This window comes from Cinclus cinclus, chromosome 13 (genome assembly GCF_963662255.1).
Source record: "Cinclus cinclus chromosome 13, bCinCin1.1, whole genome shotgun sequence".
Classification (NCBI taxonomy): Eukaryota; Metazoa; Chordata; class Aves; order Passeriformes; family Cinclidae; genus Cinclus; species Cinclus cinclus.
Genome location: NC_085058.1, coordinates 12551675 through 12569287, shown reverse-complemented (window position 1 = coordinate 12569287; position 17613 = coordinate 12551675). Strand labels below are relative to the sequence as shown.

At 37.4% G+C, this 17613-nt stretch overlaps 1 protein-coding gene across 1 annotated transcript in view; it reads right to left on the bottom strand.

The window, feature by feature from the left end:
- ADAMTSL3 (ADAMTS like 3) overlaps positions 1-17613 on the bottom strand; it is a 169950-nt gene that overhangs the window by 121562 nt on the left and 30775 nt on the right. The window lies entirely within an intron of this gene.

The window sequence follows — 17613 nt, the reverse complement described above, 5'->3', positions numbered from 1 at the left end:
AATCAGAAATTTGCAGAAATATTTTCCTGTCTCTGGAAATACCAGGATCAATTTGACAGCACTTGCTGTCAGTGTGTCAATGTTGCAGTTTAAAGTACTTTCCCAGACCATCGAAGGTGATTTTCCAAAGGTTACTACCAAGGACTTCAGTGTTCAGCTGTTCCTTACAAAGGCAGAAAAATAGCAGCTATCCTAGATGCTATTTGTGGGGCTTTGATACCCATGTATGCCATGTACGTATGCAAATTTTATGTATCTATTCAAGCTGACAGGATCACCCAGTGAAATCTACTCAAGGCAGCTAACATAGAAATTATCCTTAAACTTCAAGCCATTTTTCAAAGCAAAAAAAGCAATGGAGAGCTCTCCACTGAAACCCCCAGGTCCTTAACATACAAAATTCAGTACAGCCCACTGCAGCACTGCAGCTGATCTCTGCTGCTGGACCAGTGCTGATGCCTACTGCCATTGCCCTCTGCAAACCTTGGAACATGGATTTTACATCTCAAATTCCAGGAAGCAAATTGTCAGCCTGGAACCTTCCATGCACTTGATATCCATTCATGGTACAGCCATGCACAGGGATGTGTGCACCTGAAAACCACTGCAATCCCACCTGCAAGTGAAAACCAAGCAGGAAAAAAACATCCAGAAATGCACAATGATCATAAAAGTCCCAAAGGCTGCAAAATTCTTTAACTATGGATTTCCTGAGCCTACACATACTACATCCCAAATCATTTAAAACTGCCACACTGGGGTTCTACAGCTTTTTCACACAAACTTTTTATGTTCTTATTCACGTATTCAAACCAATTACTCAGAATCCTTTGGTCTAAAAGGAAAATTATTTTCTTTTAAATTCTGAAAGCATTACATCATATTGCTTATCTAAATTCCTTTATAAATTCAAACATTAGCTCTGTCACAATCACAACATTTATATTTAAGACTCTTTTCAGTCATAGCTTGTTCATTATGTTATTTCAGTAGTGTGGTCTCAGTGAAAACTGACTTCACTCACTCAGGTCTCCATGAACAAAAGCTAACTATTAAAGTTTGTACGATAAGAGAGAGCTGGTTTATAAATCAAACTGAAGCCCATTAGTGAGTGGCTTTGAACAAATACATGAACAACTATTGCCTTGAAGTCAATTCTTATTAGCCAGACTATCTCCAGGTGATTGTTTTAAAAATAAATCACAGAGATAAGAAAAATGCGTTGTTTAAAAAGGAATCATGAACAGTTATGTACTCTCCTCTTCATAACACTGCATTAAAAAAGCCCAAAATCTTACCCAATAATCCCACATATGGAATAAAGTCCTACTACTCATGAAAAAATAATAGCAACAAAAGATAGCCCCATTTAATTTTGCCATGAGCTGATAATCTGGCAAGAAAGGAAGGTAACCCTAAAAATCTATCTACTGATCAGTCAATGGATTACATTTCTAGATGTGCCTTTAAAAAAGGTCTTTTCAAAAAGCAGCACAAAAACATTTGCCATTGAAACTGCTGCAAATCCTGAAAAACACACATGCACATATAAACTGCTTCAGGTCTTCCATCAAGGACTCCTAACAGAAGCCTGAAATGAACTTAGCATCCAAGAAGATTGACATAAAATCCTTTCAGTTTTACCTGTACTCTTTGGTTATCAGACCATACCTTGGCAGGAAGAGGTGTGTTTAATGCCACATCTGTTTCTAACTGACATCCAGTACCAATCTGAGACATTAAAATTTCCAACCAAATGCATATGAAGCTTTTAAAATATCAGTTTCAGAAAAGTTAAAGACCTCCCAAGTCCATTACCCTGCCATTAAGAAACCACAGCACTTCCAGATTTATAATAAGCAATACACACTGATGTTTTTACTCTCATTATATAGCCCACTAAAAGCCTTAAAATAATACCAAAATAACAAATATACAGAAACCAGTTCCATTGTCTTTATTTTTGTTTAATGGGGCATACACCTCTAGAAATCTTCAAAGGCCAGTGTCCAGACTTTGCTTTAAGTATTCTGTGATAATGTAGGAGATTTATTAAATTTGTGAAGCACCACCCAGCCCAGGATCTCACAGCACTTTACAAAAGCACTATCTAATGACACAGAGGAGATAGGGATTGACAAATTCTCCCCTACTCTGAAGTCCTGCAAGGCTAAAGCATGCAGAAAATAGTTAACAGTTGTCTGGGTCTAAACTGGAAAACTTAGCATTTATTACATAACACAGGATCCAACCTTGAAAGTTCTGCATCAACGCATGAGATGGGTCATGCTGAATACATGAGGGAAACTAAAGTGTTAGTAAGAGTCCAGACCCAAAAAGGATCTCAGCAGTGAGGCACTGAGAGCCAGAGAATTCAACCAGAGCCAAAGAGCAAAGGGGCACCCAGCTGATTTGCTCTGTCCATTCAGAGCCACCACCTATGTAAGTCCTGTGCATTTATCTGTAAACACAGAGAAGATGTCTCAAACCTACTCCTTCTTCAGGCCACAGATAAAAAGCAGCCATAAGGGCTGGCCAATTTTGAAGCCATCCATTTTATGACTGGCAAACTCTTATCTCAGTTCAGCCTTAATAGTGATTTCTGCTCAATGTGAGCAACCACAGAGTATCCTCAAATGACCTTATCTACAAAGTGAAGATTTCTAAGCAGAGGAGCTCTGCTGCTTGTGCCAAGTGGGTCATCCCATTTTCTTCTGAAGGTGAATGTTGCACATGTCAGTAAGTTACTGAGTTAGTTAATAAATGATACAAAAATATAAGTATTTCCAGTTAAAAAAATTACAAGTGTTAACAACTACAAAGTTATATTAAAGCATTAAGAATAATAAAAATTGTTTATTTTCATATGATTCTCTGCTTGGCAGAAATGTGGAATACCAAAATCACTCCCATAACTAGTGAGAATTATATGAGAGCAACTCACTGGCAATACATCTAAAATAAACAAAAGTCTTTTGCTTCCATGCTTCTGTGGTACATTTTATCTTAGTTATGACTTTAGGCCAAAATACTGCCAGGTGAAGTAGAGGGAACAACTCAGGCACAGGACATACCTGTCTGGTAATTCTGAATGAATGCCTAATGCTGTCTCCCTGCAGTGTTATCAAGGACCTCTTCCACCTCAGAAAATCTGTTCAAAATTTGTCTCTAAAGAATGAACAAAAAGGCTTTTTCTAGGACAAAAAGCTATTGCCTATGCTCCAGCAAGTTCAACTCCGCAAAAATATTTTAACAGTTTTAATCACTCTTCACAAAAAGTCAGATTCAGCTGACACACAGCTAAGCTTTAATAATGTCTCATGGCTATGAGCTGTCACCCTCCTGCCTGAAACCTGGTCATTAACTGAACCTCAGAAAGACAAAAAAAAAATCCTGGAGACCCGCCAGATAAAAACCCTAGGCCTAAGGGAAACATGAAAATCAAACATACAACACACGGGGGCAGAAGATTTAATGTACATAGCTTCTGCCTTTCTGCCTGATACAAACCTTTCATGGCACCAAGCGCATCCCTCCAAAATGCAGTGTGTAAAGTAGAGTCTAAATGAACTGCAAATCAGCAGTGCCCCACTCTTCAGCATCCAGCCTCAGAGGCAGAATTGAGTCAACTCAACCCCCAGCTTTTCTAGACTCCTAAGGGCATGATCCTATAATCACTGCACATATCAAAATTGCACTGCAACAGCCTTCAAATTGTGAGCTATAAAACACCACACCTTTATGTAAGGAAAGAGAAAACTGTTTCATTATTTAAATGAGAATTGTTGAAGTCACCAGAGGAATTTCTACAGTCACATCCCAATGCTTTTGCTTTCACTAGTTTGGGACCAAATCATTAGACAGAAAACATAAGAGCAAAAAAAAACCAGAGATGGACAAAAGGAGGGAATGGGTAGATCTGCATAATACCATGTTTAATGAAAACTAGAATTAAATATTAATAAATTATATATATTCTCAGTACCTTCTTTTTATTGCTTATCCATTTTTGTATCCTCTGTGTAACTTTTAAAGAGGAAAATAAGCATTTTCCTGTTACACAATGATCTTTCAACATGGTTGTCAAAAAATTACCAATCAGGAGGTTCAGAAGTTGAATTTTATTAACATTTCCTATTCCATGCAGGGAATAAGAGAAAGTAATTGATACCTTCACTTCTCACACACAAAAAAATGAATGGCTTCAAGCAATTTTCATTTAGGAAATTATATCCTCTGGACAATACTTAAAACAGCAGGAACCATCCTAGTGTAAGCATATAAACCTATAAAGTTACAGAGCTATTGCCAAACCAACTTGAGCAGTACATGGATGCATTTGCATTCCAGCTCACTGGCAAAAAATGGCTGGAAATTTTCTTCATCTATGCATGTCATCCATGAAATGCTGGATTAATGGAAGGAATTTTATTTCAAACAAAGAGGTTAATAACTATAAGAATTGCTAAGAAAAAAGATTTTAACAAGGAAAAAAGAGCCAAATGAGAAACACACAAATACTTCAGCAAGCAATACAGGTTAGGGATGTCCCTGAATCTACTATAATTTCATATATTACTTTAATAAATATTTATTAAAGCACACAAATTAGCATGAAAAAACTAGTTAAATATTGGAGATACCATTGCTGACTGCCAAGGTGTTCATGACCAGCATGGCATGTATTTCCCCACAACTGGTACTCCAAAAAATGCAGTTCAGGAATGAAGCTCCTGAGGTTTCAAATACAGACTTGTGACAGCATCACATTTCTATAGATGACTGTGTAGGACATCAAATTGTTGCCCCTCCCAAAACTGTTGTTGGGCATGGATTCCAGGACTTTACTCAAACTGTGGCTAGAACCAGTCTCCCTAATTTCCATCCTAAGATTAACTGAAGGCCAATACAGCTCCTGGTGTGCCTACAGTGTCTATTGCTTCTCCTTTCCCAGCCTCAGACAGTGACAGACAAAATTCATTTCATCAGCACCTTTCCTCACACACTAGGAAATAATCAACCTCTTAAAAAAGAAACTGTTCATTCCCCATTTAGGCTGAGAAACTTGCTCCATGATTTTCTGAATGGTTCCTTCTGTATTAGTCCTCAGAAATACCAGTAAGCTAAAACTGAGTTCTACATTATCTTGTTTCTATTTATTAGCTCCAAAAAAAAAATATTTGCTGGTGGCCCCTATGTGCATGACAGTGCACTTCATCTTACTACTCCCATCTTCCAGGTCATGCAGTTATTATTGTATTATTCTCATCTCTTTTGGCAGTTCCTCCCAATTTTATCTTATCTTCAATTACATGAAGTGTAATGAGCCCAATCTTACTTATATATCTTTTGGTCCCACACATTAATGAAACTCTAGTCTCAGGGAACTCTGTGTGTAACCTTTTCTAGTTTAATATTTCTCTTTTGGCACTGTCAGTTTTCATCTTCCTCTCCCATTCCTTATTCATATCCCACTTTACACATGATACCACATCTCCAGTAAGATAATTTTCACTATGGCATTATATCAAACAGCTTTACCAAAGTCTAGATAAATGAGGCCTCTCTATTTCCCTCATCTAAAGAAAACAAAACAAAATAAAATGGCACAAATAAACCAAATACTGAAACAAAACAAAGTTGGGGGGGGGGGGGGGGGGGGAAGGGGGATTAAAAAATAGCAACAAAAAACCAAACCTGATCAAAGGTATAAAAGTAGTTAGGGTAGGTGTGATCTTCCAGATAAATCTGCTTTCTATAGTTTTCATTCACCTTTCTGTTAATTAATTATTTCCTCCTCAAAAAGCATTATACACTTAAGATCAGACAGACACCACCACAGTTTCCTGGCTCTGTCTCCTGTGTATTTCAGTACTGCATTAGTTATTCCTTAACTACTTGGGACCACCCTTATTTTTATAGAATTGTTAAAAATTACTGCCATCAGAGCCATTATTTCATGTGCAGTTCTTCTAAAATTCTATACAAAATTCTTATCAGATTCCCCTAATATGACTGCATTGAAACTCTAGGAGTTTTGCCACCTACTTGAGTGATACTAAATAATAACCAACTCCCAAAGACAACAGTACATATTATACCCTGGTAAAATTCGATTTACAGACTAGTTTACATGATTGCTACTAGTATTGTTTCATTTAAAAATAAACAGGTATTCCTTAATAAGAGAGTTTTTCACTTCAACATAATACCATTTGGTTAAGTGTGTGCAATGAATACAAATGGCACACAGAAACACTTTGTCATGGTACAGAAAAGGATTTAGGTCTAGAAACATTATTTTAATATTGCACGGTGTAATTCATTTACTAAAGACACATAAGGAAGTTACATAGGGAACGGAAGAGTAAATCCTTCTGTTTCTGGTATTATTTCTTACCCAAGCCTAAAATGTTACAAAATCTTACACAAAATGGTCTTTAATAGATAAAGCTGACAAATATCATAGATTTCTTCTAGAAACCATACAGCTGTTTTAACATCATTATTATATTCCAACCAAGAATCAAGAACATGCTTCATTTTAAATCTGAAAATATTCTTCCAACTAAATCTACACTATTTATGTTAACAAATATCTACTCCTTATGGTTTAACTGAATTCACATAATCTCCAACTGTACAGATAACAGAGACACAGCAAGTTTGGTCTGCAGTACAAGCATAGACCCCAAATAAGCAGTAGTTTATGCAGCCAGTTACCAGTCTTAGATTTAAAGCTTTGTCAGTTAGACCACACCCCCTTTTTTTTTTAAATCCCATTATATTTTTGCTTGCTTGTTTCCATCATATTCCAGTTTTAAATTTACAGCAGTGTGAGACTGTGCAACATGTTACTGTACAAGTCACCCGAGACTGTGGTGCTAACATCATGTTTCACCTTAACATAATGTTTGCTTTAGGTGGACACTTTGTTGTTCTAAATATGTATCACTTATAGTCTGGAAAAAGTGAGAATTATTCCAGTAGGAAAACAGCTGTCTGTGACTGGGGAGACCCATTAGGCTACTGGAGTGCTTGGAGACCTGCCTTCAAAACACAGGCACGGGCTGGGCAGAGGAATTAGGGAAGAACTAAGATCAAAGCAGACAATGGCAGCAGCTCCAAAGGCAAAGCAGTATTCAAGGAACTCGGTCTGAAGGACTTAAGAGTTAACTGTTAATATTCTATAACCAATATGCAGGGAGAGAAGTGAAAAGTGAGCAGGTTGGCTTACAACCCATCGAGCCTCTGAATCTCTTCAGAGCACTACTAGAGTATTGCAATGGCAGATACCACAGAAGTGGAATCAAACCAAAGAGAATATAAAAAGTAGAAAAATCACATCCTGTGACAAGAGGTACTAATTTCCTCTCACAAAAATCTCTGTGTTTTTCAAGTATGTTAACTTTTGAAGCACTACCTAGAATTAGATTTTTTTACTATCATTTTGCATACCACAGTGAAGCAGTAGATAGCAGCAGGAATTTCACTGGCTATGCCCAAGCTCACTAAAACACACTGAGTTTGGCTGAGCACAAGAAAAGGTAAGAAAGATGCAGCCATAAGATTTGCAAGGCAATCACTTTTTTATTTTTTCTGTTCTCCTACTTATAACAATTAAATACTTCTATAGTGTTAGTGCTCAAGGAATGAACAGGTTATGTTGTTCTTGTTCTGTATGATCTCAGCCTCTTAAGCTTCAATTGCACCACATGCACAGACACCTGCAATACACACACAACTTTATATAGTAAGATTTTGTTGTCGTTCCCACCAGCTAAACAACAGCTAGTGACACTACCCTGCAGACAAATCAGCTTCCTCCTTTTCAGCTCAGTCATTTCAGATTTGACCTTTCCACCTCCAAATCCAATCTGCTACCAAAGTGCAGCTGCAAAAGTCATGTCTCCTCCCTCTAGAGGTCCATCTTCTCCTGGATTCTGCTGGCCTCGAGCCAAGTCATATCCAAGTTGCTTGTCTTCACCTACAAGATCTTGCATAGCAATAAATAATATAGAAACTACCACAACGTGCTGAGGATTTACCCAGTCCTTTCTAAAAAGATGGAGGATTAGACCTTTGATTACACCCCTCTCCATCAATGAGAGCCCAGTCACAATTCACACCCCACGTCCTCCTCCACTGCACACTCCCTTTCCCATGCTGTCACTCCCAATCTGAAGTGCAGTTTCTCAGACTCCCCCTGCTCCAGCATCCCACAGGAAAGAGGCAGATCAGAGAGAGAAGCTCACAGTGTCACAAAGCAGAAAGGAAACGTGCAGAACAGCACAGCCCCACGCAGAGAGGTTTCAGCAAACTCCCTCCGAGCTGCAGCCTCCCTCCATGGCCCGTCCCCAGCCCCTGGACTGGTTTGCCCACTGCAGGAATGGCACACAGCCTCTGTCCCTCGGGCTGCAAAACATGCAAGGTTTGACTTTAGTTTGGGACACACAAAGGCAACCCGAGAGCAGAGGGGCTGGCAAGCGCTCTGTGTGACTGTGCAGTCACGGGGCTGCAAACAGAACTCGCCTCCAGCTCATTTTCAGATCTCTTCACCACACTCAGGGCTGCTCTAAGCAGGTGGCTCTGTCCTGATCCCTGCCTGCAACTTTGTTGGGCCTGTCTAGCTAGACATTCAATTACAGTTTGGAGATTAGATGACCAAAGATTAACTAAACACTGAATAGAAAAAAACCCCAGGCCTTCTGAGACATAAATCTTGCAAATATGGTTCCATAGAGCACAAGTCCAGATTCCTGAACAGTTTATTATTCTGTAAAATCTTCACTGTAAAAGACTGCATATACTTGAAATTTGCAAAGGTAGCAGCTTAAGTTATTTCTAGTCAGCTCATAAAAATCTGTCCTTAGCACTTTTTTCCTAAGAAGAAAGAAAGAAACCCAGACATACTCTAAGCTTAGTGAAAAGATAAGACTCTGGATATAATACCAATATGACTTCACCTTTTATTTTTTAAGAGTTAGAAACAATACTGGATGAAAGTTTATATGTAAGCATAAGGGATCTGCCAAAATGAAAGTGAAAACCCAGCAAATTATATTTCAGACACCTTGACATATTATGCACCATACATGCTGTCAGCTTCACTGTCCTTTCCTTTGCTGTAGGCCGAGTGCTTGAATACCAATCTTATTAAACTACAACTCTGAATTTATCCACTATATATAACATTCCAGATGTCGTACCAGCTGGGAACAGGCCCTTAGGCCATCTTTGGTTGATCTCTTAGTCGCTTTCCAGCTTTTGCCAGGCATTCATCCAAAAATATGAAGGAAAGTGCTAAAAACAGATGTCAGAGTTAATGTTTTTTCTTTGTTTTTTCATGGTAGGAAATACAGAAAACTTTCACCCTACACCTATTCTATGAAATGTGAATGTTGTCAAAAAAACTGTAAGTTAATTTTAAATTAAAATCACAATGTAGCAGAGTTAATTTTTATATTGTTTTTCTGACAACAAGCCAGCCTCCATCAGCCTGTTCTTTGAAAATATTACATGGTCATTTGGGTTTTTTCATTAAGCTGGAAAATCTTCTGATGTCGTCAATCTGCAAAAATGGTTTTCAGTCCCTCATTTAAGAAAAATAATGGTTAAAATGTAAACTAGATTGATTGCAATTCATGGAAGGCTTTATGACAAGGCTAGAGTAATGGGAGTTATTAAATCAGTACACATCTGAGCTATAAAAGGGGAAGACCTGTTGGACCCATCATATTACAACAAATTATTTTAACTTCCACTCACTGCAATATGAGCAGGAGATGTTCAGATCTTCCCAAGAGGTGCTGTCTCTCTTTGGGGTCCTTGCAGGAGCTTGGAATTTCAAAGGTGAGGGCTGGATACAAGGTCCTGATCCTGCTGACACTTTGGAAATGTTCCCCTTAACTTACAGAGCAGCTCTGACGTACACAGGAGTCCTCACAAGAATTAAGTTATGTGTGTGCAGAAGTGCCTGGGCTGTAGACTCCAAGGTCCGTGCAAGAGGTAATGTATTTTATCTGCTCTAGACAGGGCTCCAAATCTTCTGTCCACACACACCAGAATATTAACAAACATATGCAGAACCAATTCTCAGAAAGTCCTCCTGGTGCTGCCCACAGAGCTTCCCCTCAGTATGCAGGATCTTGGTCTCACATACAAGAGATATTTCCATTATGATTACACCTTACAATGATTATAATCTCTTTTAGAGATTATAATCTCTAAAGATGACCCTTTTAAAATTAATTCTGGGGAAACAACCTTCATTTACTAAACTGCATTGAAAAAGGACTTTCGTTAAGAAATATTTTCACCCTCCTTTTCTTTGCCTCACATTCATTAGAATGCAGAGCTGAAAGTATGAGAAAAACAGACTATCCTATAGCCTCAATATTGAAGAAGCAGGAGAAGAATGAACATTAACTGGCAAGTTCACTGTAAAACTTTCTCAAATGGAATAAAAAGGGCAGGACAAGTTTAAAACTTAGCCCTAGTATTTTAATAAGAGACTTAGGATATAATTCTGATTCATACATTAGAATGCAATATTGCCCTGAATAGTTACCACTGGAGCCAGCACTCAAAGGTGGTAAAATTTCATGGTTTTTAGTCTGATATTTGAACATATTTTATGTTATCTATTAATAATATCAAAATACATTCAAACCAATGCACTACATTTCTTTTAAGCAAAGCTGATGTATTCTGGGTCTTTTTTTTAATAAACATTTAAATAAGGTATTTTGCCATATGTTGTGTTGATGTTATAAGACATTATGTGAGCTGCCTGAAAGGTCACAGCTTGTTTCTTCAGATTTATACCTTTTACAACCATATTGCTTAGAAAAAGGAAGATCACTGACCTATATGCTACATGTATCAACATATATGTGTATTTTTAGCAAAGATTGTGCACGAGAATGGAGTGGTAAACTACATTTTATCAGCAATTTTAGGTGATTTGAGTACACTATAGTTACTGGAACAGATCAAATATTTTGAACATGGGATTCATTTCAGCATTCATGGTGTGGGAAGAGGTTTGTTTGCAAAAATCACAGAAAATTCTGTGATCCTCACCAATTCCAGAAGCTGGATAAAATAAACAAAGTTCACTGTCTTCACACATCATTTGGACACCAGATTTGAAAGAAACAAAGGCACTACTGAACTTGTCTGTTTGCAGAGAACTGTGGCTGAAATTATTCTGGTGCTTTGCAGCATCTATCCCATTTTCCAGTAGTTCCCTGTTCAAACAGTCTGTAATATTTCTTTTGGGGTACCTAAATGCAATCTGCCTGAAATCAATGGCAAATCTGCTTTGTAGTAAAAAAAATAAGAAGGGCTGATCCAACGTCTATTGAAATTACTATGGTTTTTGGACCAAAGCCTAAATAATCAGGTGAAGGAGAACATATCTTGTATTTACAATTGCAACCATCTCCCAAGGGGTATTTTAAAAACTACAAAAACATCCCACATCATACAGCAGCCTATTACTACTAATTTTTCTCACCCATGTGCAAATATTCTAGTCTGCTTCATGAACCTGTAAATCAGTTAAAGGTTTGGTGCCACTTTATAAGACCTTTTGCTCTTATACTATGTAAAAATGTTAAATGAATAAAGGCTTATACCATCAAAGCACAAAAATATCTTATGGCATTATAACACAAACAAACAAAAAAGTTTACTACCAGTGAGATAATTTTATAAAGTTAGATTACATAGGCACAATTGGAAAGAGGTCAGGTTTTATAGTCCTAAGAGTATTAAAAACAGTCCAGATTGTTTCCAGTTCTCAGAGGTTTGACTGCCTTTCCTTCCAGACCAAGAATCAGCATAACAGTTGCCTGTCTATAGGAAAGTGGGGGGAAAACACTGAGAATAAAAAGGAATGTTTGATTTACCAATCACCAAAAAACGTGGAACCTGCAATTTGTGTCAAGTGCATTACAGTGCTTAAGGCTAATGTTCAAATCCAGCATTACTCTTTACCAAAGACCATGCTAAAGACTCAACCAAGCACTGAGCACCTTCAACCATTGCCTCAAATCACATGCAAGCATTTATTTCTGTAAACAGAAATACAGTTTCAGATATGCAAAAAAATCCATTGACATTCACAGGACATCCTGCATGCTGGAAGTAGCATCCAAAGTTTCACTATTTTTTTGGAAGAAATGTTTTAAAGGGTATAGTAAATAGCAGTAAGTTATGGTCCAAAGAGCAGAACAAGCAACTGCTTTTTATGAAATAGAAGAATGAAGAAAAAAAAAATCAGAGCTTCCCATGATATGAAAAAAATAGCATCAAATTCAATATACTTATTTTTTTTAAAAAAAGAACAAGCACTCTCAGTTCTGTTTCTGAAAGTCATGGACATCCTCTGTACCCCTAAGCCTCCAAGCTCAGCAAAAGGGCTGGTGGGAAGCTACACCTACACCTGACATACACAGCACCAGGGTGCTTCACATTAGGGGAATTAAAATGCCTTGGATCCTACAGTACCACTACCTGCAACACATTGTAAGCTCTGAAAATAAAAAATACAGTTGTCAGTGATGATACTGTTAATGAACCTACATTTACCATTTTTCCTGGTATTGCCAAAATTGATAATTAATGTATGCAATTTTCTTCTGTGTAAGCAAACAGCATGTGAAGTCTAACAGTAAAAATAAGTTAGGTTTAACTGGCAATGCTGACAGTTGTTTTGAAACAGTACAGAGAAATTGGAATTGGTCAAAAGATTGTTCTTTAGCTGTCCCAAGCCTGGTTCATTATGCAAATATTCATGATATCGTGAACCCTTTTAACTATTTATAGAAACAAAGCCAAAATATGTGGATTTTTAAAAGAAGATTTTTTGCTTCATCCTCTATACTGGTGGCATACAAGTTGGAAGAAATTTAGGTTGAAGTACATCTCTATAGAAAGGGTCATTGTGACATTCAGTCTCTCCTACAAATAATTTTGCTATGCTCAACAAGCCTGAAAGGATGACTGTTAAGGAGATGAGGGATATTATCCACATACTCAACAATATCAATCCTATTTAATTACCCACTGCTTGCAAAACAATGTAATTCTATCAGAAGCACCTTAACACAGGATGAATCATTTTATCAAGCAAGCATTTTCCTAATCATTATTCTAGGGACAGTATAAACTGAAATTTCTTTCATTTTCTTACTAAGGCTTTCCATGCTAAAAGAAGCTGCTATAAACTCTCATAGGGATTTAAATGTTATCTGTGGCAGAAATGACACAGAAGGAAAAAAATCTGTATTGATCACATTCATCCTTCATGAAAAATTCAGCAATTCAATCTTCTCATTAATGTAAAATTTAACAGGAGCTTAAACAGCTGAAGAATTTCAATAAATTTAGCTGAATTATGACAAAACTAAATACAATCTTGTCTTTCCTTGTTTAAGACCAGAGAAAAAACAGTTTCAAAATGTTTGTGCTGTATAAGCAAAGTGATTAATGCACCATTAGGCTTTATCAGCCTAAAACACCCTCTCATCCACATGTATCTGAAGAATGGCTTTCCAGTTCCAAGCACTGCATTTCCCACAGTACTTGAAATATATCTTTTTGATTTAGAAGCATTCTCTACTGTATCTCAATGAACTCTTATTGATAGATGATAGCAGCACTACATCAGGGCTGTGTAAGCATGGGATTATTTCTGTTACCTTCAGATCTTTCAGTCCTAATTTAGAAGGGTGAACCTAAGCCTTTATCAATGTCAGAATTCTTGGATAAGAACATATGCCAGCTTCTCGAGGTTCACTAGGGGCATGAGGAGGTCAGTGGGAAATTCATATTGCATTGTATCAATCTCTCATGATTTAATCATTGGGCTCCTCTAAAGAATACCAAATGAGCACCTAGTCTGTATAATATTTATTCATTTCATCAGGTGTCTTGTTAATAGTCCAGTATAGCAGAATTGAGTTAAAGAATTTACAGTAGAATGTTTGCCCAAGTACACATCATTCTGTCTGTTCCTTGGGGAATAAAAGGTTAAAAAGGAAAAAAAAGGAAAAAAAAAAAAGATACTTTTACTCTATTGCTGCAATCTGAAAAATGTATTTGGGAAAACTTAGAATGGCAGTCATTAGAACATGAAACACTGAATGTGAGTTTAAAAATTTTAGTCTTTTACGAAAAATTTGCATGGTAGAGATTCTAGAAAAGCAAGGTACTTCATATTAAAGTGGGTTTTTCTATATTGCTCAACCTCAAACTGAATAAACATCAATTTGTGGCCCCAAAAGTATGTCTACAAAAAAGGAAGAAAACCTGCATAGCCTTTGATCATCCACTGGACCAGCCTCAATATCTGTCCATCACCCAGAGGAGCAGGAATAAGATTAACAACTAAAAGTTTTGGTCTATTCTCCTTTCTTCCTTGAGAAATCATTCTGGAGGATGACTTTGCAAATGAGGGGTCACTTGTGCTACCTGGGAATCCTGTGCCAGCTGCTGGGGCCAGTATCATCACAGCCACAGAAGGACTACAGCCCCAGGCCAGGGAGTTTCACTACATAATTTGGTAGAATAGGATTACAGCCTTGTAAAACATATTTGACCCAAATTGAAATGATATAAAATGTGTTTTCTGCAGCAACTGTACAGTTACAGATTCCCTGTGAAGGCTGTTATACTGCACAAGGTGAGCACCTACTGGCTTCTGTAAGTATGATTTACACACAGAGACCTTTGGCTGAGCTGGGACTGAGGCTGTAATAGAAAACAAGTCTGTAATTCTTAGTGCACAAAGAAACATGGACTGCAAACAGCAGTTCCACTATTTTCTCTGAACAACAAAAGCCTGAACTAAAAATGGTAGCTGGTGCTTTAAAAAAAGTGCCAGCTCCCCATTCAGTTTGCCAATAAACAAAAGTATTTAAAAATAGTTTTCAGTTCACTAAGCAACCTATCACACACAAGTAATGATATAATTACTCGTGCATATGCTGCTCACACACTTCCAGCCAGCAATTAGCCTAAACAAAAGTATTGTTAGAATAGGATCATGCCTGACTTATGCAGTACCAGTCTCTCCAAGAGTAGTTGTGCCTGAAATCGTAAGTGGTTTTCATTTTCTCTTAATCCTTGCCTCCTTTCTCTCCTTTCCACTCCAAATCAGAAACACATTTCATTTGATTATGGAGCTAACTTCCTTACCCCCCCAAAGAAATACCCTTAAAAATAGAGACCAAAATTAAACCTGGGGGGGTGGGGGGGAATATATATGTAAAAAAGGAATATAATCACAAATATTAAGGAACACCTAACATCACCTTCAGTTACATTTTCAGCGAAACACCAAATGATGCTTTTCATCTTTACAGAGCCTTACAAACAAAGTTTACATGGCTGTAAACTCCTTAAATATGATTTAAAACTCATTATGGACACCTGTAGGATTAGTATGGAGTATCATGAACCTGACCTAGTAATTTGTTACTTACACATGATGTCCCAGCTAAGAGAATAGAACAACTTCCAGGATTCAAGTCAGTGAAATCAGGGTTATTCTAATATCAGCAGACTGGCTGAGGGCAGTCCTCCACACAGCAGAAAAGGAGTATTTCTAACACAATGCTGAAATTCCCACAGCCACATATTAGTGGCTGCAGTTCTGGTGCTTGGATAAAATTAAGTTTATCGGTTCATTCTCCAAATACACAAATGAAACCACCAAGTGTTCCGTAGTGAAATGTTTTCATTATAGAAGAATGCCTGAAATAGTTTGTGGCCACTTGAAAACAGTTTGTTTATTCAAAAAAAAAGAAACTCTAAATGAAGAGCTAGACATTGAGAATCAAGACATTAAATCTTTTTAATAGTTCCGAATGCTTTTTCAGCACATCAACCAAAATGTCTTGTCAGAGAATAACACAAGTTTCAGGCTCCTTCTCAAATCGAGAGTGCTGAAGCTTTATGTGCGTGGGCAGCCAGTGAGCCATTAACTACAAACCTTCCTCCCTTCCCAGGATTGGAGCTTGCCTTCCCTGATGTGTAAATTTGCAGCAATGTCCCTTACATGACTCATCCCCAAGCCTGAAAACGTGTGGCTGCATTTCTCGGAGGATTTAGATAAAAACTACCCAGCAGAGGAATAAAAAGGCTCAGACCAGGAGCAGAAGCCAGCAAGGAGCTGATACCCAAAGCCAGGCTGTGACTCAGGTACCTCTCCAGAGGCACCGAGGATGGCAATCAGCAGAAGGTGGAATGGGGAAAGAGATGAAGGAAATTGAGGAAAAAATGGCTATGAGCCCGGTGGGACCCATAAAACAACTCCTGTCCACACAAGAGTTTACTTGGTGTAAAATGAAAAACTTACAGAACAAACACAAACAGGTATTGCTGCCAGACTGCAAATGAAAAGGTGGAGTAATAGGTTCCATCAGTTTATTTCAACATTAACTTTTGAAGTAATTCAGATCCTGGGCTCCACTGCATTTTTTCAAATTAATACTTTAAAATGCCATGCTCCTTTTTCCCCTGAAAAAGCAGAAGCCAAGACAGACTATTTCTGTTTATGGAAGACAATGCTTAAATGAGAATATTTATTTTCCCAATGTCAACATTCATTTTATAACAAGGCACTTTTCTAGCAAACTCAAAGAAAGAATTAAATTAGTTATTAAACTAGTTATTAAATGAACTGTACCAGCTGCAGCCTGGGTATTACAACTTGCACATCTAGTTGAAAACAGACTGACAAGTTACTACCATACCTCGCATAGCTAAACACTCACAAGTATGATAGCACAGATTTTCATTAATACTTGTTTAGAAACATTAGATTTCTTTGCCAGGATTGGACTACTTAGAGCAATAGATCTAATTCCAGAATCAGGCTATCCTTGTTGTGAGTTTAAACTCATAAACATCATAAAATTTAGAAGAAGCAAGGTCAGCTAGAAAGCTAACTGGTCAAGCAAACATTTTCTCATTTGAAAGATTAACTTATTTTCCTTTTTCTTTCCCTTTCTTTACCCACACCCCCAAGAGAACTCTCAGCCAGCCAATCAAAGTGGAAATGTACTTCAAACACATTCAGCCCAACCGAGTTTTCACTGCTGTCCTTCTTGGTGGTCCGTCATATGGAATGGTTTTAATACTTGGAAGCAATACCTTAAGTGTCAGAAAACAAGAACATTTTATTTCTGCAAGAAAGTTTTCCAGTACTACTAGTATTTTGGAAAAGAAAAAAATTCCTTGTAGTAGATTAAAAGGTGAAAAGCCAAAAGAAATCAGAAAGAATACCAGGAAACTATGCCTTATGGCAAGGATCAACATGTATCTCAAAGTTAGAGAAAGGGCTATTACTTGTATATTTATTTCATAATTTCTTTTATTTTCGTGTATTTCAGTTATTTAATTGATTTCATGAATGGTAGGAGGGAACATTTTTTTTTTAATCTCCAATTTCCAATAGCAGTTGAAGTCTTTGGCTATGCATCAAAATCTATTTGGTACCAAGTTAGGTTTAAATTGCATTGACTCAGAAATGCAGGATGAAATGCACTGATACCATACATCACTTGGTGAACAATGCAGAAGCCTTTAGAAAATGTCAAT